The sequence below is a fragment of the Pongo pygmaeus genome, chromosome 6 (assembly GCF_028885625.2).
Source record: "Pongo pygmaeus isolate AG05252 chromosome 6, NHGRI_mPonPyg2-v2.0_pri, whole genome shotgun sequence".
NCBI lineage: Eukaryota > Metazoa > Chordata > Mammalia > Primates > Hominidae > Pongo > Pongo pygmaeus.
In genome coordinates, this window is record NC_072379.2 from 29,954,394 (window position 1) to 29,978,557 (window position 24,164).

The 24,164-nt window shown below is 38.2% G+C and overlaps 1 pseudogene; it reads left to right on the forward strand.

Moving 5' to 3' along the window:
- Positions 1–11,982: 11,982 nt before the first annotated feature.
- Positions 11,983–12,371, forward strand: LOC129041416 (gem-associated protein 7-like; annotated as a pseudogene).
- The last annotated feature ends 11,793 nt before the right edge of the window (positions 12,372–24,164 follow it).

Genomic DNA, 24,164 nt, shown 5'->3' on the forward strand with positions numbered 1-24,164 from the left:
GGGTGAGATTTTTTCCTTAGTTTGTTATACTTCTGGGTGCTGCAAACTTCCTTCAACATGATTCTATTATTTTCATAATTTAAAAAGCATTATTGAGTGGCATCAGCAAAACAGCAAATTAAAAAGCTCGAAGACTCATTCCCTCACAGAAACACCAAAAACAACCAGAAACTAGTTGAATTAACCTTACAGGACCTGTGAAAAACAGTCAAATGTCTATAGCAACAAAGCAAATGCCCAATTAAGAAAAAAAAACATGTAAAACTTTTGTGACATTTTTCTGTGGTCTTGTCCCACCCCTTCTGCAGTTTATCTGGGTCTGGAGGAGGCAGCAAACCAACTCCCAATTCATTCTCTTCAAATGGGTGGGAAGAGTGCAGACCTAACTTGTAACATTTTACCCTCTCTGGTCGACCAGAAGGACTGATTCCTGTTTACCTAACTGGGACCTCATCTGGTGAGAGCAGGAATGGGCGCCATTTATGAAAGCTGCAAGGCTACACAATATGTTTACACCATAAGGAACTAGAAAAAAGAAGAGCAAACTAAACTCAAAGCTAGCAAAAACAAGAAAAAAATAAAGATTAGAGCAGAGATAAATAGAAGAGATTTTAGGAGTAGAAATCGGCCGGGCATGGCGGCTCACGCCTGTAATCCCAGCATTTTGGGAGGCTGAGGAGGGTGGATCACCTGAGGTCAGGAGTTCAAGAAGAGCCTGACCAACATGGTGAAACCCTGTCTTTACTAAAAATACAAAATTAGCTGGGTGTGGTGGTGCGTGCCTATAATCTCAGCTACTTGGGAGGCTAAGGCAGAAGAATCGCTTGAACCCAGCAGGCGGAGGTTGCAGTGAGCCGAGATCGTGTCACTGCACTCCAGCCTGGGCAACAAAGAGTAAAACTCTGTCTCAAAAAAAAAAAAAAGAAAGAAAAAAAGAAAAGAATAGAAATCAGCCGGGCTCAGTGGCTCGTGCCTGTAATCCCAGCACTTTGGGAGGCTGAGATGGGCAGATCACAGGGTCAGGAGATTGAGACCATCCTGCCCAACATGGTGAAACCCCGTCTCTACCAAAAATACAAAAATTAGCTGGGCGTGGCTGCGCGTGCCTATAATCCCAGCTACTCAGGAGGCTGAGGCAGGAGAATTGCTTGAACCCGGGAGGCGGAGGTTGCAGTGAGCCGAGATTGCGCCACTGCACGCACTCCAGCCTGGCGACAGGGCTAGACCCTGTCTCAAAACAAACAAACAAACAAAAATAGAAATCAACAAAACCAATTGTTCTTCAAAAGAATAAACGAAATTGACAACCCATAAACTAGATTGAGAATAAAAGAGAGACTCAAATTACTAAAATCAGAAATAAAAGTGGGGGCTGGGCATGGTGGCTGACGCCTGTAATCTTAGAATTTTGGGAAGCCGAGATGGGGGGATCTTTTCAGCTCAGGAGTTCAAGACCGGCCTGGGCAACGTGGCAAAACCCTGTCTGTACTAAAAATACAAAAAAAATTACCCGGTCGTGGTGGCACATGTCTGTAATCCCAGCTACTCAGGAGGCTGAAGCAAGAGAATTGCTTGAACCCGGGCAGTGGAGGCTGCAGTGATCCGAGATCGCACCACTGCACTCCAGCCTGGGTGACAGAGCGAGACTCTGTCTCAAAAAAAAGAAAGAAAAGTGGTTCATGATTTTCCTAGTTAAGGACTGGACTGTTTACCACCACCCCACCCCCGCTTTTTTGAGTAACTTCCTTTTTTGGAAACGGTGATGAAGGTTTCTCCCTTTATTCTAAACACTGTGTACCTCGTAGTACTGTCTGCCATCAAATTTCTAAATGCTTTCTGCTTTTTTAATACTCTTTAAAAATTAGCAAATACATAGTTATACTTTCAGTTAAGATTATATTTTTTCCCATTGGATTTTTTCTTTTTCTTTTAAGTTCTTAACATTGACTATGTGAAGTAATACGCTGTATACCCTGAACTCAGCTGTGAGATATTTAACATATCAGGGGATATATAAATAAATTAACTTCCATCAATTCCTAGACTACTTACACTGAAATTATGGACCAAAGCTTTCTAATTTAATTCCCAAGTGGTATTAAAACCAAACTGTATTGTATTTCAAGAAACTTTTTCCATGGTTACAAAAGTTTAAAAACTTATCAAACGTGGGAAAACTGCAATTTAAAGATAAATGATTAGGTTTTCTATTTTTTTAAGACCAATTACAATGTGAACCATAACTACACTAACTGGGTGTTCTCTATCAAAGTCAACACTGCAAACAACAAAGGGTATCATCTGGCCAAGAAAAAGATAATTTCTGATTCCAACTCAAAACTGCTCCTGTGTAACAGGTGTTTCTCTAGTTCTCAGCTCCACATTTATGCTTGAGTTATTTCTACGCTAGTTGTACTTTTCTTTTTAAGTTGCCTCTGGGCAAAGTAAACCTTTCATAACAGATTGAGAACGTTCAATTTCCTCAACTCTAAGATACAATTTTGCCCCCCAATGTTTCTAAAAACAAATGTCTCATAATCAAAATGTAATTGACTGTACTATTTAACCTCCCTCAAATCAAATTTGATTATATGTTTCAGAGTAGATCTTATCTTAGAATCAAGGAAGCAGGAAAATCAAAGCACTTCTTCCCCTAGAATTGAATTCAATTAGAAAAGCCAAATCAATAAGACCTTAATTGTCCTATAATTGAGAACTTTATATTTAATTTTTAGAACAATTTATTCTGAACTAAAGGGATTTCTATTTCCTTCTAAATTGGAAGACCCAAAGAAACAGAAGCCTTTAACACAAACTTGGATGAGAAATAAGGAAAGTAACCAAGACCATCTCCCACCTTGAGGCTCATGAGGTGAAACAAAAGCTCCCGCTTGAGAGAGTTATATGCCACAGGGGAAATGATCCTCAAAGAGACAAGTTTCATTCAGAGTAAGGAGGCAGAAAAAATAGGTACCAAAAAGTAGTTGAGAACTCAGTCTGCTTTTTCTGGTTCTGTACATAAGGAGCTTGGAAGTTGCCACTCCATTCTAAGAAGTAAAAAACTGAACAGATCTGATCTTTAAGAGCAGGATCCGACCTTTAAGAGCAGTGAGGACACAAGGCAATGATCCAGCAATTGCTCTTCTTGATGTTTACCCAGCGAAGTTAAAAACTTAGATCCACACAATGTCTTGCACACCGGTATTTGCAGCACCTTTATTTATAATTGCCAAGATGTGGAAGCAATCACAATGTCCTTCAGTAGTCGAATGCATAAATACACTGTGGTACATCCAGGAAATGGAATATCACTCAGCACCAAAAAGAAATTAGCTACCAAGCCATGAAAAGACATGGACCAATGTATACTGCTGAGTGAAAGAAGCCAATCCAGAAAGAATACACACTGTATAATTCCGTTATTATAATTCCATAGAGTGAGCAAGATGCTTGCATTTTTGGTTTTCTTACATATCAAATTAGTATTAGAGTATGAACTATGAGGAATAAATTAGATAATATATGTGAAATCTGAGCACAGTGCCTGGTACACATTAAGTGCCTAATAAGTAGTTGCATTATTTCTGTGATTCATTTAAGGAAATTAGAAACACATGAAAGTTTGATATAACAGAGGCAAGAATATAAATAACAAAATTTTAAAAAATACTTAAGGCAAAAACTTGGAAACAATGGGAAGTTAGCAAATTCCACATTAAAAGACTAATAAGTCTTTTGGATATGGATAAATCAAGTGCTTAAAAAGTAAAAATGATTTAAATAATATGCTTAATTGTCAAATATATACACAGAAATTTCTACCCAGAGAATAAACATATTTTTGAAACCTATGGAATACTTAAATAAGCTGATCCTATGTAAGGCTACACAGAAAAGTAAATCAATACTGGAATCTACAGATCATATTCTCTGAAGGTAGTGAAATTAAAAATTAACAAAAAATAATGCAATCCATCTGCCTACTTACATGTCTCTCCTAACTCTTCCTATGTGAAAATTACTCAAATACAAACAAAATGAGTATTACACATAAAAAACTAAGATATATGACTAAAGTATTCAGAGAAAAACTCATGCTTAAAATAAGCCTAAAGAAAATAAGTCAACCATCAGGGTGGTTCTTGGTGAAACTGTAAACTGGTACAGCTTTTCTGAAGAATAATTTGGTAATCTATCAAAATTTAAATCTACATACCTTTTGACCCAGGATTTCACTTTCAGAAATGTATATTACAGAAGCATTTATATGTATGCCTAGAAATCCAAGGAACCTAAGCACTGTTTGTAACTATGAGCATCCATCTTCATTAATAGCTGACTGTATAAATCATGACAAAGATATTATAGAATACCACATAATTGCAAAGAATATGCAGACAGGAATATATGTACAGTATATTCAGTGATAGGGACAAAACAGTCACAGAACGGTGCTTATAGCATGGCACTGTTTACACACAAAAAAATTGACATGGGAATGCCTGGCGTATATAAAAGTATAAAAAAATGCCAAAAGACTTGCACCAGTTTAATGCTTATCTCTAGAGACAGGACTGGAAATGAAGGAAGGAGAAAAAAGGAAACTCACCTTTTACTAAATGTCTTTAGAATTTAGTTTTTAGAAAATAAAAATGTATATTTTATAAACTTTTCTTTCTTTGGGAGGCTGAGGGGAGGGTAATAATAAAAGGGAATATACGAAGTTTCTAATAGTGTTTATTTCTAGATGGAAAAGGTAGTGAGACATTTAAATTTTCTTTCTTTGTATATCAGTTTTTTTACAAGAACCATAAGTTATATAATATTTAATTTTAACTTTTAACTCTTTAAAGGGGTTGATAATATGTTATGCTACAAAGAGGTCAAGAAGAATGCCTGAGAACAGGCTACCTGCAAATATAATGATTGGGAGTACTGGGATAAGAGTTAAGAGAAAAATGAGTATTGAGTCCAGTAGGATACTACGCAGCAAATGAAAGGGAAGCATCGGCACAGGTTACTGCAGATGCTGACAACTACAGATCCAGACAGCTGTACTGCAGGAATTCTCAATCTTGGCACTACTGACATTTTGGGTTGGACAATTCTTTATTGTGAGGAGTGTCTTGTTCGCTGAAGGACGCTTGGCAGCATCCCTGGCCTTTACCCATTAGATGCCAGTTAGCCTCCCTCCTCCCCAGCTGTGACAACCAAAAATGCTTCCAGACATTGACAAATGTCCCTTGGGGGGCATTTTTCAAATTTTGAATCCCCAAATCCTCTAGCACTGATACCACTATGCATAGAAAATAATGACAATGACAGCCAGTAAGTTATAAATTCTTCTGTGTGCCAGTATTTTACAAGCATTGACTTAGTTAACCTTTATAATCCCATGAGATAGATACTACAGGTTGTGTATCACTTATCCAAAATGCTTGCGACCAGAAGCATTTTGGATTTGGGGCTTTTTCAAATTTTAGAATATTTGCATTGCTCATCAGTTCAGCATCCCTAATCTGAAAATCCAAAATCCAAAAATCGGTTCAATGAGCACTTGCTTTGAGCATCATGTCAGCACTCAAAGTTTCAAACTTTGGAGTATTTGAGAGTTCAGATTGTTGGATTAGGTATACTCAATCTGTATCATTATAGTTACCATTTTGAGGCAAAAAAAAAAAAAAAAAAAAACAAGAAAAAGAAACAAAGTGAAATAACTTGCTAGCGCCAAATAGTTAATAAGGGGTAATGTCAGTATTTGCCACTAGGCAGTATGTTCTACTGCCTTTCTAAATACCCACTCTCATTTATCCATTAAAGACTCTGTCCCCAAATTCCCAAGTACCTTCCTAATCTGGTTAACCAGGTTGGACCATATCTGATATGGGATATTTTACCAGTATCTTCATTAACAATAATACTTAATATTTTTATTCAATAACTATAAGAAAGACACTGAGCTAGGCACTTTACATGCATTCAATGACTTCAATAATTACAAAACTCTGCATGAGATTCTTTACACAATTTTACAGATAAGTAAGTAAACAAAACCTCTGAGAAGTAACTTGCCAATGACAAATATCTCTGCCAAGTAGCAGAGCTACAGCTCAATCTGAATGGCAAATCTCATGCCCTTAATCATACTATACTTTCCAGACTCTGAGCAGATGAAAGGAACATGCTTCTTGACCTCTTTGTCCTGGCCCACTTAGTCTTTTTTTTTTTTTTTTTTTTTGAGAAGAGTCTCACTCTGTCGCCCAGGTTGAAGTAAGTGGCACAATCACAGCTTACTGTAACTTCTGCCTGCTGGGCTCAAGTGATCCTCCCACCTCAGCCTCCCAAGTAGCTGAGACTACAGGTGCATGCCACCATGTCCAGCTAATACTTTTTTAAGAGATGAGATCTCACTATGTTGTACAGGCTGGTCTCAAACTCGTGGATTCAAGCAATCCTCCCACCTCAGCCTCCCAAAGTGCTGGGATTACATGTGTGAGCACCAGGGCCACTGCTTTTACTGCACCACCCACAATGAGTTTCAAATGGAAAAGTAAAGGATAAAGCAATTCAAAATTTAGAAGAGGAAGAAGAGAGAAACTAAGTTCAATAGCCTTTAATCTTGTCAGACTGAGTACTTCTACCTACCCCTAGTATCAAGTCCCACATCTGTCCTGAAACTAAATCCTAACCTCTTTAGCAGGCTGAGAAAGAGGGAATAAAGAACCTTTTACAAGATACGATAATAGATCTATGTCCTTTCAAGAACAACACTGATTCAGTGAATATTCCTCTAAAGTACTCAGTCAAAACCCATTGAGCAAGCTCATACAGATGAGATATTTGTAGTTTATTGTATTGTCTTAATGATTCTATTATCGTAACACAGAGGTTACCAAAATGTCATTCAAATAAGCCTGATAAAACACAGTTTATTTCCCAAAAGCAAAGTCACCTTACTCAAATCATTATGACTGTATGACATTGCTATGGGAGCTCTAAAAACAGACTATTGTGTAATGAGTGAGCAGTCCTTTTACTTGGTAGCAGAGTAAAATATAGCACCTGACAAATATGAAAATAGTTTGGTAATACTATTATTCTTCCCTGGAAATTTTTCCTAAGAAGTGCCCCGAAGGTGTAAATTAAGTGTATTCCAAATTTTTCTGTGTTTCCTTAAGTATCACATACCCTTAATCCAAGTTATATCATTTTTTTCCAAAAGTACCAATAATTGTAAAAAAGTAGTTGTGTAACTTTGGAAAAATCTAGGGGCAAAGGTTATAGTAGTCCATTAGAGCTTAAAATTTCCTTGAAATATCTTATCTCAGTTCCATCAATAAATTCGTCTTGTGACCTTGGGCAAACCATAACTTCTGTGTGTCAGCACCCTCATCTCTGAAATGCAGATAACAGCAGTACCTACAAAAACACAGAGTGGTTGTGAGGAATAAGTGATTTCATTAGAATCATACCTTGGCTCAGTGGACACTTGAATATCAATAATAGGTAGTTGCAATGGAATATATTTTATTACTATTCATGTTTTCTCACAGAAAAAGAAAGAAAGGATCCTAGTGCAACTACTAAGAATAAGGGTCAAAGGTGAAGTAGGCAGCCTTAAGAAGGGAATAAACATTTGAAACAGGGATGCAGGGGGATGGAGTAGAAGAGTAAGGTTGGCAATTTATTGACACTAAAGGGTACCAGCCTCAAAATAAATAAAAAGGAATGCTGAAAGCAGTGAGGTTCTGCCTGTCTTTGGATATTAATTTCTACTCACATTTAGTAGAGTAATATTTACTTCCATAGCAAAATGTCAAATGGCCTATAATTACAAGACAAAATATAGCAGCCTTGTTCTAATAACCTCAAAGTGACTTATAACTACAATTGATCCTTGCTCATTGGCCTTACTAAAGGGAAGGAAGTAGGGTCATTAATGCACAACAATAGAGAACTGTAATCAGTCCTATCAAATCAAACTCTACTTAAACACAAAATCTGTGGAAACAACCCAAATCCAGTGTACTTCTGCATTATTTAGAAAACCTTTAAGAATAAGAGAGTTCAGAATAATACATATACTGGGTTATGAAAAAAATTACTCAAGATAAAGACTATCTGTAACATTTCATACTTCTTCCAACTAATATTTTAATAAACACAATCTTTTTTGAATGTTCCAAATTGATGTCTATTTTACGTTTATTTTGACTTTGAAATGCACTAAACATGTTTTGCAACAATGTCGTTATCATTCCCTCATTTTACTGCAGCTTAAGGGTAAATAACTGGATTAAATTTTTTTTGTTCTTGTTAAAACAAAATATAATATTTACAATTTAAGGTGTTACTCTATGGAAATTATGAAGCAAGAGTGACTAGAGTCAGTAATACAACACTTGTACTTTAACCTAATAAGCAGGTTAAAATAACCCATGTCTTTCTTATCTTTGAGGTCTCACCCATGAAACCCATATATTCCATCACTATTCAAGAATGTTAAATTTCAAGCCTAACAATACAACATTCATCAAATATGTGTTCATAAGGTTTTGAAGAAAGTCACAATAATATTTGTTTATAATAGCTAATGTTAGGTTTCTTCAGGTCTTTGGGATTGGGCTCCTACAGTATTTATAATAAAAGAATCTGGGAAGTCCTGCTTTAAAGATACTTGCTTATCTTTGCTTTACTCAGCATCTCAACTTTGTGTCCCTTTCTTGTTAATCTCTAGATTTTCTGAGACTAAAGTGGTACCTGACACTTTATAAGTGATCATTAAATTTTTATCAAATAAATGAATGAGGAATGCAAAGGTAAGATGTAGTCTTTGCCCTTAAAAAGCTTATTATGGTAGAAGAAGTAAGATATGCAAGCAACAAATGAACAAACAAGGCAGAATTTTATCAAGACCACGAATGAGATACCCCAAAGAGGCAGAATTTCAGGAAACTGAGAAATCACACCAGCCTGGAAAGGAGGTCACATTTCAATGAGGCTTTGAAAGATGGAGTATCATTTCAATAAGCATTTCTGGGATATCTGCAGATACAAGGGGCCACTTTTACCATTTTGTAGCAATTGTATAGAAAAGAAAGCAAAGGATTTTTAAAAACAGAATCTTTAAGTCCTTTCAGAATGTTTTACCATGTTAGAGTTGAGGCAAGAGGAAAGCCTCAGAGGAGCTGGTGATAACATTGTGGAGCTTTTCTATCTTATTCCTCTAACTCATTCCTTCATTTTTCTCCTGGGTTTTGAAATCAATTTTGTTCAAATTCAAATCCTAGGTCAATCACATACAAGTATGTGACCTTGATCAAGATACTTTATTAATTAAATGCACAGGGCTTGACATTTTAAAAAGCACCTCAAATGAAACCTATTATTAAGAGATGAGACAGCAACAAACTATAGGTCTTAACTAAAATACATATTAGTGTCATTTCAGGAGCTATTTCAAAATAGATGATCATATTCCATGCTAGACCCAAAGCCCAGAATATCTAGGCAAGTGTTTCCAGGAATACTTTGAAGAAGCTTCCCAAAATGATTTGAAAGGTAGATGAAATTAAGAAATACTTATGTTCATGTTGTCCTGTCCATAAAAAGAAAATTAAATTCTAGTAAATAAAGGATGACATAGGGCAATATGCCAGATTACATCAACTTTTAAAGATGGCCCATAGGAAAGGATCCTAATAAAGCAGCTTCAACACAACCCGGTAAACCAGGAGGCAATAGCACAAAAAGTGAGGAAGAGTTTCAAGGAAAAAATGGTCAATAATGCCAAATAAGTTAAAGAAAAAGACAACCAGAAGGCCTTTACTGACCTTTAATAAAAGTAGTTTTGAATTAAGGAGAGAAGCCAAATGGTGAGAAATTAAGTATTGGATGGGAAATTTAAAAGTAGAAGTTTATTTTTTCTTTGCATCTGGCTGTAAAATTAAGATACCACACCAAGATGTTTTGCCAAGGGAGGGCATTACTCTTTGTTTTACTTTTTAATAAGCTTAATCTGGTGAAGATTTAATCTGTAAAGAACAATCTAGATCAGGCGTCCCCAACCCCCAGTCCATGGCCTGTTAGTAACCTGGCCACACAGTAGGAAGTAAGTGGTGGTGAGTATTACCGCTGGAGCTCTGCCTCCTGTCAGATCAGTGGCAGCATCAGATTCTCAAAGGAATGCAAACCCTATTGTGCACTGCGCATGTGAGGGATCTAGGTTGCATCCTCCTTATAAGAATCTAATGCCTGATGATCAGTTTCATCCTGAAACCATCCACCACGCCCCGTCCCCGCCCCCGCCCCCACCCCCAACACACACACACACACCCCCTGGCAGAAAAATTGTCTTCCATGAAACCAGTCCCTGGTGCCAAAATAACTGGGAGCCATTGGTCTAGACTACATTAGATCCCAATCATTTTCAAGGCATTCCATACATATGTTGATCTAGAATTTGCTACAAGACAATTTCATCTCCTCAAAATCTATTAGGATATCCTTTAACATACACACTGATGTACATGCTAACACTAAAAGGCAAGCTAAACAGGCTCTATATAACCTGCAATTATCTTAAAAGAAGTTTACTTATTCTAATTACTGTAATTGCACCAGTACAAAGAACTAAGTAACAATTCTGCTGTGTAGCTAGTAGCAAATATTCCAACCGGCTACTCAATAACTACCTCATTTGCCAATTCAAACAGCTTTCACTTGCTACATGTCTGAGGCTGGGAGGCGCTAAGAGCTATGTTATGATCTTTCTTGCTATACTCAGAAATAAAAGCGTTCTTTATACAACCCAGTTCAAGTGGACAACTACATTTTAAAATCATCATGTTACCAGACAAATCCTTGCTGCCTACTCAGAACATTTTCTCCATGATTAATTATTTAGAAAATGATTATCCCAATTTTGTAGTAAAAGGTATTGCCTGACCTAGGTTTGGGTCTGCAACGTTTCATAAGATATATACCAAGTTTCTGTAATTTCTTTTGCTAAACTGAAAAGAGTTCAAATTGGCAGTTTAGATACTGTCTCTGAGCTGTCCCTCAATGTTCCTCGAAATTCTTCCCATTACCTGAAATTCCAATTGATCATTCAATACACATTCCCCCTTAAAAATCAAGTATTTTTGTGAATACTGTTAGTCTTTCAGATCCTGGAATAAGACTTTCCCTCTAATTTCTATTTTGGGCCAGCATTAATTAAGAAAGTAAGAGTTTTAATTTGGAAGAAAATAGGGCTAGTTTTGAATTACATGAATCAGAAAAAGTAGATTTTGCAGAAACATAGCAAAGGGCTCTACAAAAGTAGAGGGCAACTTACAGCTGGCCATGGGGCAGGCTAGAGTGTAAGTAAAGGAGAAATATCAGAAAAGAGATATTATTTTACCTGGATATCTAATGGATAGAAGAGGGGAAGCAAGGTGTTGATTTATTCTTGATCAGGTAGCATGTTCTATAGAGTGGTTCTAAGAAGTGGCTTTCAAAGCAGAAGTGGGTAGTTTGTAACTGATTGAATTAGGTAACCTATAGATTCTTTTAAGTTCTTACTTTCTATAAATCTCATATATCAAAATGTATCCCCTGAGGACCAGGAGTGAACTATATGAATCATACCAGTGATTATGTGAATTATATCTCACTATTTCTTTAAAAATAAATGAGTACTGCACTCATTTATTTTTAAGTTACAACATTCACAAGAAATATAACAATGAAACTGTCATTAGTGTTGTGACTATACTTAAAAAGCTAGGCAAAAAAAGTTTTGAAAAGAAGACTTCTGACACTAAAAAAGTTGCAAGTACAAAATTTCAGAATAAAGAACAGTAGTTTTTAAAAATTTTCAAATAAATAATCAAAGGCATGTAAATTAAAATGTAAAACCTTTGTCTAATACCAAATTAGCAAATACCAAATTTGACATTTAAAAGAGATTTCCAAGCAGCTGCGGACCTCGCCAAGACAATGCAGACTTCACTGACTATTCCTGTGCCTGTGCTCGTTACCATGGGGCCTTGATGGCTTCAGCCTTGGCTTTGCCACTGATGGACACTGGGGCAGTTGAAGCCAGAGGTTCCTGAAATCTAAGAGTGTCCCACAGCTCAAGAATTGCAGGAATCCCAGGAGCAGTGGGCTCGAGCTGCCCTTTGGGAGTGTTACCTCCGCAGCATGCTGGCCATGGAGCGTCAACAAGTGAGCTTCACATTGTACGACTGTGTGCACATGGCTGTCAACTTCAGAGCCACCAATCTGGACATGGTCAGCTTCTACGTGTCACAGCTGAAGATTCCCATAGGTGAGCAGAGGTGCTGCTCTAATGTAGTGACATAATTTCATACACCTTCAAGCCATAAAGATCTGTGTTCACCTTTCGGCTTGGGTCTAAGCCACAGTATCCCAGGCCTCCCAATTTTCCTGAGCCAGGAAATCTGGGCCTCATGGAGTTATGGGCCCCCTTGGAATTCTGAGCCAAGCTCCAAGCAACTCTGGACTCCTGAGACCTCCTGGGTCTAGTCAGTAAAATTCTGCAACTCAAGGAATTCTAGGTCCCGTTGGAAGGAATGCTTTACCTCAAAGAACTCTGAACTCTCCAGACATATAGGCCTGATGCCATTTCCTAAAGTCTGGGGCTTGGGGGTGGGGTAATACAGGTGGGCAAATTACAGAGTGGGAAGTTATTTATTGAAGAGGTTGCAAAGTTCAGCCACCCTGAAGATACTCCCCAATGCTTCTCTCCTCCTAAAGAACCAACTTCTCCAGGAAAATAAAAGAGATTTCCACTCAATACTGGCAAGGATGAGATACATATGAGCATTCACACACTATAGAAACTGTATTAGTTGGTATGACATTTTCAGTTAACATCCTTTACCAAGCCATCTATTTCCAGGAATAAAACACACAGAGAAAAACACTGCAGTAATATTTTAACAATAAAAGTGTGTGTGTGTGGTGGCAGGGGGAGACCTTCCAGGTGCAAAAATGGGAGGCAGGCTAAGCTTATTATGATACACCTATAAAAATATTATTCAGCCATTGAAAATTAGTTTTTAAAGTTCTGACACACAGAAATGCTTGCCATAGCATTAGCTGAAGAAAGTATACAAAATGAATGTGGCATTACAACTATGCCTAAGATGCAGAAAATATAACAAAATGTAACGATGGTGATGTCCTCGCTCTTAAAATGCCATATACTCCTTCATATTAGTTTTCTAATAAAAAAAATATTGTAACAAGTCCTAGTTTTTATAGGAAGAAAATTTCAAGCCATATATCTGAATATCTGTTACATCAAAAAAACAGTTATCTAAATATCCAACTACATTTCAAACAAATATATAATTCATGTTGATTCAACAACAAAGGCAAACATCCACATATAAAATATCAGGCTCAAAATTTCAAACTAAAACTTTTTTAAAGTTTATTAACTTTTAATAAAAACAATCCCTAAGATTCTTTCTATCACTGACATTAAATACCTGACACTGTCAAGGGAAAGCAAGATACTCAAAAGGTTTGCAAGGAGTAGCATTAATATCCAGCACCTACAAAGCAAGTGCACCCTTCAGACTAAATAGTCATGTCACATAAAAAACTTGAGCACAATATTTACCTGCACAGAATTTAAGAACCCAAGCTACACATCTAAACCATGTTTAAAAAAGGAAAAGAATAAGTTATCAACCATCTTTTAAATCTGACTCTCAGCAGAAAAGAGCTTTGCCCAGCAATCTGTACTGAATTACAAAGAGCACACATTGCCCCAGATGTTTGTAACCAAAAGAGTTCAAGCAAAACAGAAGTCCAAAGTAAGGATTAATCAAATATTTAGCTTATTAATTGTACATCATTGACTACCATCCCTGCTTTCCCTTTTCTTCATTCCTCATTTTGGATCTTAAAACTAAGTCATGAAAATGCACAAATAAAAATATGTTTAAAATTAACATTTATACAATTTACAGATTTACTAGGTATTTTACATATGTAATATATATACTAAGTGCATTCATATACACAATTATCTCAAGCCCACTGTGAGGCAGGGGTAGTCACTCATAGTGCACAGCATTCCTGTGTAAGTATCTCCACTCTACCACCTTCCCACACCCACAGGTTCTTAGGGAACTCTACCACAGCTCTTATTTATTTATTTATTTATTTATTTATTTATTTATGAGATGGAGTCTTGCTCTGTCGCCCAGGCTGGAGTGCAGCGGCGGATCTCTGCTCAATACAAGCTCCGCCTCTCAGGTTCACGCCATTCTCCTGCCTCAACCTCTCAAGTAGCTGGGACTACAGGTGCCCGCCACCACGCCTGGCAAATTTTTTTGTAATTTTAGTAGAGACGGGGTTTCACTGTGTTAGCCAGGATGGTCTCCATCTCCTGAACTCGTGATCTGCCCGCCTCGGCCTCCCAAAGTGTTTTATTTTTATTTTTAATATTTTTTTAGAAATGGGGTCTCACTCTCTTGCCAAGGCTCATCTCGAACTCCTAGGCGCAAGCAATCCTCCTGCCTGGGTCTTCCAAAGTGCTGGAATTACATACATGAATGAGCCTGGCCTTCTTTTACTTTTTTGTAATCACAGTGCAATGTTTGGCTTAGAAAAGACTAGGTAAGGCTCGGAGCGATGGCTCATGCCTGTAATCCCAGCCAAGGTGGGCGGATCACTTGAAGTCAGGAGTTCAAGATCAGCCTGGCCAACATGGTGAAACCCTGTCTCTACTATAAATACAAAAATTAGCCTGTTGTGGTGGTGCATGCCAGCAGTCCCAGCTACTTGAGAGGCTGAGGCAGGAGAATCGCTTGAACCTAGTGGGGCGGAGGTTGCAGTGAGCCGAGATCATGCCATTGCTCTCTAGCCTGGTCAACAAAGCAAGACTCCATCCCTGCCCCCCCCAAAAAAAAGGCTAGATAAATATTTGTTGAGAAAAGGAAAGAGATTCGGCAGGCCGCGGTGGCTCACGCCTGTAATCCCAGCACTTTGGGAGGGCGAGGCGGGCGGATCACGGGGTCAGGAGAAGGAGACTATCCTGGCTAACACGGTGAAACCCCATCTGTACTAAAAATACAAAAAAAAAAAAAAAAAAAAATTAGCCGGGCGTAGTGGCACGTGCCTATAGTCCCAGATACCTGGGAGGCTGAGGCAGGAGAATGCCCTGAACCTGGGAGGCGGAGCTTGCATTAATCGGAGATCAGGCCACTGCACTCCAGCCTGGGCGGCAGAGAGAGACTCCGTCTCAAAAAAAAAAGAAAGAAAAAAGGAAAGGAAAGTGAGACTCAAAGTGATCTGTCCAGGGTCATACAGCTTGTTTGTGATAGAAATTGAAGTTTTAAACTAGACTAAGTATGATATTCTTTTCAGTGTGACAGCTGCTGCACTGAGTATTATACACTAGACATAAAGTTAGTTTAAATACAGAAGGCTTATTTTCATGGTGTGACAAAAACATAAGTCAAAAACATGAATAAAATAAGTTCGTTTACAAAATTGCCAAAATAAACTGTAAATTCCAAATTTACACACAATAGTGAGGTACTGGTTTCAAGATTCTAATCAATTCTATCAGACTAATAAAGTTAGCACATAAATCCAAATAAAAACTCCTGACTGTTTACATGGCACTTTAAATGTATGTTACTATAGCATTTATTCAATTAAACATAATTAGTAGTGTGCATTTCCCTGGAAATTCCTTTGAGGGGAGAAGTAATCATTTTCATTTTCATTTCATCTGCTTGATCAGTAATTCTTAGCACTTAAACTGCTGATGTACATAAAGTTAATTACTAATCATTCAATTAAAATTTATCCTCTGAACCAGGACAAGCATGCTATGGAAGAGCTCATCCTTTATGTTATTGTTGTAATTATTTCCATCTGTAACACAATAAATAATTTATAGCCTTCTATCATCAAAAACTTGAGTTAGTTAAGAATGAACTACAAATCTTCACATTTGATTCTTTGATATGCACAATTAGCTTGTATTTATCATCTGCTTACTTAAAGAGTTCTGGGCAGTGCAAGAAACAGAAGCCCCAAAGTCTAAAACTTTCTTCCTTCTAAATATCAGCCTATTTGTTTCAACTGTTAGTAAATTTGGGGGACATCCTACTTAGTTTATCAGAATATATATAAATATTATCAATGAAAACTCTGTAACACTTCTACGCATAGGCAGATAATTTTAATTTCTAAGCTAAATTTTTCCAGAGCTTTTTATCTCCATTACTTTTTTCTATGGCTGTCCAAAATTACAATTTTACTAATGTTTCTACATTTTTAGGCATTGAAAAAACTATACTATTCACATATCAATTAATTCTATATTACAGTTAAATATTGGGTTTTAAACACTTCAAAATTACTTCAGCTCTTTCTTTTCCACATTTCTTCCTAAAAATTCAGTCCAAAATCATTACATGAGACTGAGAAAGGTAGGTGCCTGTGCTGGAGAGAAAACCACAGTGACCCGGAACAGGGTATTAGAGCCTGCAGAATGAGGAAATGTTTCTAATAGAGCATGAGAAGAATGGACTAGGATGAGCTGTGTGAGTTAAATAGGATGAGGGGGCATCCACATGAGAAGAATGGCCTGGCATGAGACATCACAGCACAAGAGAGATAAGCAGGGTCACTGCCTCCCCCTTAATTACACTAATCCCCCCGCAATTAACTAATCCATCACCTCCCTCAGGATCTTCCCTAATATTTTTCAGAGAAGAAAGGGAAGAACCTGAAGGAGGTGATGGATTAATTACAGGAGAATTGATCAAATAAGTACACATATGGAGGATAATGGTATCTCACCATCAGAAAGACAATACAAATATGGGAGGGATGAAAATTAGGACCCCTATAGTGATGGACTGAAATTGGAGATTGAAGTGTACACTTATATTTTTCAATACATATGTATATATATACACATACACACACACAGACATATATATAAATGCGTGTGTCTGTGTGTGTATAACATACATTTGTTTGTTACTTTCTGATATTGATGCTATATCATGGCTATATAGGAGAATATCCTTAAGGAAGAGAAATACACTAAGGTATTTAGGGAGACAAAAGAGAAGCATCCATCTCAAATATCTTAGAAAAAAGTTATGTACTGTACTTGTAACTTTTGTTTAGAATTGTTTCAAAATTTAAAATTAACACATTATTTTCAGCACAGTAATCACTATAAATAATGATGCACACTTTTAATTATATAAAGTACTTTGTATCATAATTTTCAATATTTTAGGTAGATAACCTCTTTGAGATTCTAAATATGCAATCTGTCTCCAGAATATAAAGACATGATAAAAATCTCAATTATATTTCAGAAAGTTTGGCAAGTCATTGAACCCATTCAGCATCCCTCTTCCCTGCTAAAACTTTGATCCACAGACTTCAGAACCTTAGCCACTGCTTTAAATTCTCACTCCTATATAGTAAAATTGACCCAAAAAAACCCCGAGACCTAGATATAAATACATAACAATTATTACTTAAAATGTGGGTGGGGTTTTTTTTTTTTTTCAAAAACAAAATTTGGGCCAGACGTGGTGGCTCATGCCTGTAATCCCAGCACTTTGGGAGGCTGAGGTGGGCGGATCACCTGAGGTCAGGAGTTCGAAACCAGCCTGGCCAACATGGTGAAACCCTGTCTCTACTAAAAATACAAAAATTAGCCGGGCGTGTGGTGGGCGCCTGTAATTCCAGCTACTCGAGAGGCTGTAGCCCAGCTACTCTCGGGCTACTTGAACCCAGGAGGTGGAGGTTGCAGCGAGCCGAGATTGCGCCATTGCTCCCCAGCCTGGGCGACAAAAGCGAGACTCCATCTCAAAAAAAAAAAAAAATTGAGTAAAATTAACAAGATTAACAAGGTTGGCAAGTTTACCACTACAAAGGTCTTTCATGGGAGATTGGTTATACCTTCCCAATCTTTAAAATAATTATAAGGTTCTGTAGTTCAGTAGTGAAACAAGTACGATATTCTGGCATAAAACTATCTTTCAGACAAAATCCACCCGCTGTGTATAAAAAAATGTAATAATTGAAAACTTCCTGCCTTGGGAGAGAATAAACCTGATTCGCAATGCAAAAACCACTCAATCTACAAATACTTTGAACAGAAAGATGGACTAAATATAAAGGGGAAAATTCTGGACTTCTTTGGTGCTAGACTGCCTGTAGTTATAGCTAGGCAGGAGGCGATATTATTTATCTCATATTTAAAATTATATTTCAGACATATGTGATACAGTCACCTAAGAAAAGGATGGACCCACTTGACTCACAATAGCATTTGGCCTCCATGCCCTGGGCTAGGAAGGATTTAGAAATTACCCATTATGGATGAAGAAAGAGCAGTCTTCCTTGCCAAGATGAAAACTACACACTAAATGAGTCTCCTGTGTGAGAATTACATTTCTACCTGTAAAGAAGTTGCATTAACATGTGCTCCCTTCATGTCCTTGTCTTCCATTCGGTGCTCAGTTTTCTTAAAATTTAATATTGACAGACTATGTGGCCTTCACATTTTTGTCCCAACATCTAGCTAATTAAAGTTAACAAATGTGATATCATTTTTACTTCAGTACACCTATCCAATCAATCCTGAGTATATTCAAAACCAAGAGAAAAATTTCTGTAGGTCTGACAAGCATGAGTATCCTTACCTCTCTGGGTAAGGTGGCTCACACCTGTAGTCCTAGCACTTTGGGAGGCCGAGGCAGGTAGACTATTTGAGCTTAGGAGTTCCAGACCAGCCTGTGCAATAAAGTGAGACCGTGTCTCTAAAAAAAATACAAAAATTAGCTGGGCATGGTGGCACCTATAGTCCCAGCCACTCTAGAAATAGCTACTCTAGAAAATATTTGCAAATTATGTATCTGATAAGGCATATCTGATAAGGCTTTTTCTTTCCATTGTAAGGGTAATGGCAAGGTGGGAGGCTGAGGTGGGAGGATTGTTTGAGTGTGGGTGGCAGAGGTTGCAGTGAGCTGAGATCATGCCACTGTGCTCCAGCCTAGGTGACAGAGCCGGGCCCTGTACCAAAAAAAAGAAAAAATTATAACTCTATGCTTAACCTTTTCCATTAGCAGTTTCTATCAGCAAAATAAATCTCTTTTCCACCACCACCAAAGATTTTTCCACATCTTTGCCAACACTTGTTCTTGCTGTCTTTTTAAATTTCAGCCACTCTGTTAAGTGTGACATGGTATCTCATTGTGGTTTTGATTTTCATGTCCCTGATGGCAAATGGTGCTGAGCATCGTTTCATGTGCTTCTTGGCTGTATGTTTATCTGCCTTGGCAAAATATCGATTCAGACCCTTTGCTAACTGTTTTAATTGGGTCATTTTTTAAATAAAATTATTAACTTGTAAGAGTTTATCAGATATGCCTTATTAGAAGTGTAATTTGCAAATATTTTCTCCCATTTTATGGGTTGAAGGACACATACACATGTGCTCCTGCTCTCTCTTTCTCTCTCTCTCTCTCAAAACTTTTGGACCAAAGAAGGAAGTAAAACTGTGATTTAGTAAGCAGCCCCTTGAGGGCTAACAGCACATTTCTGACCACTTTGTATGCTGGTGCCAGCCAGGGGTGCCCCAGGCAGATGCTCCCTCGGGTGTCTGCTTCAAGGCTGCTGCGAAGGTGCAGGGCAGGGCTCCTCCAGCTGGGAAACCATGGAATAGTTGGCAGCTGCTTTGTACGTCTTGAGAGACAAAAGAGAGAAAACTCAAAATCAAGAGCAGACACTGGGTTTGCACTGAAAAGAAATTTATTATTTCCTTAAAGAGAAAAATTCAAGATGTGAAAAATGGATGCAAGGAAAGAAGAACTATGAAAGGAAGAGAGATTAGAATACTAACTGCTGTAGATCATTTCATGTCCCAATTATCTCCAAGTTCTTCCACCTTCTGGGATCACCAGCTGTTTTAACACCCAAAATACATGTAGGCTATATGTTGTAATCTGTAGGGTAACCATTAAAAGGACAGGATCTATAACTTGGCAAGAGCAGAAAAACTAGGATAGTAAAAACGTCTATCAATCCAAAAGGCAAGAAAAAAGAGAAAAAGGAACATGCTGGCATATTATAATTATTGTATTATTCATTATTCTTGTTAATTTTTTTACTGTTAATAAGTTAATAAATTAAACTTTATCACAGCTATGTATGTATAGAGAAAAATACCTCTGTTGTTTCAGGCATCCACTGGGGGTCTTGGAACATAATCCCTCCCCCAGATAAGGAGATACTACTGTAATTATTTAAGTATATATTAATTCTACTAGGTAGTAGCCACATTATATATTAATTGTATTAAATATATATCATATAGATTTATTTTAAGGAATTGACTCATAGCAGAAGAGGCTGGCGGGCTAGAGACTCACGAAAGAGTTGCAATTCAAGTCCGAAGGCAGTCTGCCAGAGAATTCCCTCTTGCTTGGGGGAGGTCGGCCTTTTGTTCTATTCAAATTTTTGATGAAAATAGAAAGCAAAGAGTATATTAACTAAATGCTCCAATTAAAATACAAACTAAATGCTCCAATTATTATACAAACTAAATGCTCCAATTAAAATACAAAAATTATAAAACATAATAATAAAAAAAACCTCAATTATATGCTGTTTAAAAGAGACATTTTTAAGCTTAAGCATATAGAAAAGTTGAACATAAAAGAATGGAATAAAATAGGCCATGAAAATACTAGTGTAACACTGATGTGAAAATCTGACAAAGCACACAAAAAAAGTAAATAACTTTAACTGCAAAATTTTAAAATCCTAGCAAAGACAAAGCAGCACATGTTATAATTATATCACGACATGATCAAGTAAGGCTTACTTCAAAAATATAACAAAAAAAATTTAAACGTGGTCCATTATTAGGAAACATACTAATAAAAATCCTCACAAAAAATAATTCAAAATCTAAAAAGCCATATGACAAGACTGATGAATGCTGGTTTACAGAACTGATTTTCTAGAAAACAGGTTTATAAAACTGGTTTTCTTTAAAAAGGCAATCTTGGGGAACTAATCCATTTACTCAGCTTTGTTTTTTTTTTTTCTGTTTTTGTTTTTGTTTTTTTGTTTTTTGAGACAGAATTTTGCTCTTGTACCCAGGCTGGAGTGCAATGGCACAATCTCGGCTCACTGCCTCCCAGGTTCAAGTGAGTCTCCTACCTCAGCCTCCCGATTAGCTGGGATTACAGGCACCCACCACCATCATGCCCAGCTAATATTTTGTATTTTTAGTAGAAACAGGGTTTCACTATGTTAGCAGGCTGGTCTTGAACTCCTGACCTCATGATCTGCCCGACTCAGCCTCCCAAAGTCCTGGGATTACAGGCATGAGCCACCACACCTGGACTTACTCAGTATTTACTATGTGCTAGGCCTTGTTCCTTCTACTAGAAATAGTGAAAGAATTCTAACCGAATCCCTATCTTCATAAAGCTTACAGTCTAGTAGCAGAAAACTGACATTAAACAAATCACCTCACAGACAAATATGAGAAGTGATAGAAAAGAGAATTATAGGACCTTAAGAGTCTATAGAAGAAGAAAATTTGACTTAGACAGGGAATTCTGCCAAGGCCTCCCTGAGGCACTGAGTCCTGAGCTGACAAATCAAAGATGAACAGGAATCAGGCAGGCATTAAGGAGGGCAGGGAACCTCATGCTAGTCAGTAACCTCAGAAAGGGTGGGAGCAGGGTCTGAAAGCCACTGTGTCTGAAGCATAAAGAGCAAGGGGGAGCAGGTGCCAGGAAGCTGGAGATGTATACAGGGTAGATCCATACAAGGGTGATTTTTCTTTGTCCTATAAGCATTAAGAAGCCTTTAAAGAACAGAAGCATGACAGTGACCTACCTGCTCGACATTTTGGAATGAACATTTTATTTAGCTGGGTGTAGAGAACATAGCACTGGACGTGGGCAGTCCAGTTAGAAGTTACCGATGGAGATGCAAAAGTGTTACAAGTAAGGAGATATTCAGGAGGTAAACTGCACAGGGCTTGATAATAGATTTGCTCTTGGGGTAACAGGGAGTGTAATGCTACTCCTCCCTGGTTTCTGATTTACCTAACAGATCCCATCCAGTGAGTCAGATAACAGAGGAAAAGAAGCTGGGCATGGTGGTTCATGCCTATAATCCCAGCACTTAGGGAGGCCAAGGCGGGTGGATCACCTGAGGTCAGGAGTTCAAGACCAGCCTGGCCAACATAATGAAACTCCCTCTCTACTAAAAATACAAAAATTAGCCAGGTGTGGTGGTGGGCACCTGTAATCCCAGCTACTCGGGAGGCTGAGGCAGGAGAATTGCGTGAATCTGGGAGGCGGAAGTTGCAGTGAGCCAAGATTGTGCCACTGCACCCCAGCCTGGATGCCAGAGTGAGACTCCATCTCAAAAAAAAAAAATTCACACAACCTATCCGTAGGTAGTATTATTGAAAGCCACAAGCTGTCATAAATCAAGAAAGAGACAGAAGGCTAAACATTCTTCCATGAAAGGCAGTTGAAAATGATATGGTGGCTGGGCATGGTGGCTCATGCCTATAATCCCAGCACTTTGGGAGGCCAAGGCAGGCAGATCATGAGGTCAGGGGATCGAGAAGATCCTGGCCAACATGATGAAACCCTGTCTCTACTGAAAATACAAAAATTAGCTGGGCATGGTGGCACATGCCTGTATTGCCAGCTACTCGGGGAGGCAGAGGCAGGAGAATTGCTTGAACCCCAGAGGCAGATGTTGCAGTGAGCCAAGATCGCGCCACTGCACTCCAGCCTGGAGACAGAGTGACACTCCATCAAAAAAGAAAGAAAAGAAAGAAAGGAAGACGGAAGGAAGGAAGGAAGAAGAAAGAAGGAAAGAAAATGAAAATGGTATGGTGCATGACTGGGGGACTGGGGATGCAGAGGGAGGTGCCCAGCTGCAGGGCGGGAAGGCAAGAGGGAGGGAGGGGCTCTGATCCAGGGTCCACCAAGAGGCTCCGAACCTTTCCAGGGAACCACTAAGGCCACACTTTCAACCATGACACAAAGCCACTGGACACTTGGGCCCCGCCCCCTGGGCCATCTTATTTGGTTAGTGACGGTCATCATTCCCCTGATCAAGCTAAGAACATGTCTTTTCCATATTTGTTTGCCATAAATATTTATATAAATGAATGAATATATCAAATTCAGCTCTAAGGAATGAAAGAAAAAGCCTAGTGCTCATGTTCTGTAACCAGGGTCTAGCACTTCATCCAAAACAGTCACTCTTTAGAAGTTCTTTATCATTTCATAAAGTGAATAAATCCTATCCCTACATTTCTGGCACCACGTCCTCAATGCCACACATTTGGGCTAGCTCACCAGTTCCTTCTTCTCTGATGACTATACTGTCAACATCAAAACACACTGCATCTGCTGAGGGGAAAAGCTTCCTCAGCTCTGGGTGGGAGACCAACCTTGGAAGAATTTTCCTACTACAAGAAAAAAAGATAAATATATTTAAAGACATCAAATAAAATTATGAAAAGATCCCATCTTATCTACTGAGCCAATGTAACTCGTGTCAAAGTCAGCGCAGGCCACATAAGAGTGTACTCACGGATTCATTCATTTCTTATTCCTTTTCTTTTTTTCTTTTTTACTTCCCATACTACACCAATTTTCTGTTTTCTTTTTGATGGAGTCTTACTCTGTTGCCCAGGCTGGAGGTCAGTGGTATGATATTGGCTTACCGCCACCTCCACCTCCCAAGTTCAAGTCATTCTCGTGCCTCAGCCTCCTGAGTAGCTGGGATTACAGTACAGTAGCCATGTGCCACCACATCCGGCTACTTTTTTTTTTTTTTTTATTTAGTAGAAACAGGTTTTCTCCATGTTGGCCAGGCTGGTCTCAAACTCCTGACCTCAGGTGATCCACCTGCCTTAGCCTCCCAAAGTGCTGGGATTACAGGCATGAGCCACCACGCCCAACTGGTACCAACTTTTAAATATATTCGATTTTGAGGCTGGGTGTGGTGGCTCACGCATGTAATCCCAGAACTTTGGGAGGCTGAGGTGGGTGGATCACCTGAGGTCAGGAGTTTGAGACCAGCCTGGCCAACATGGTGAAACCATATCT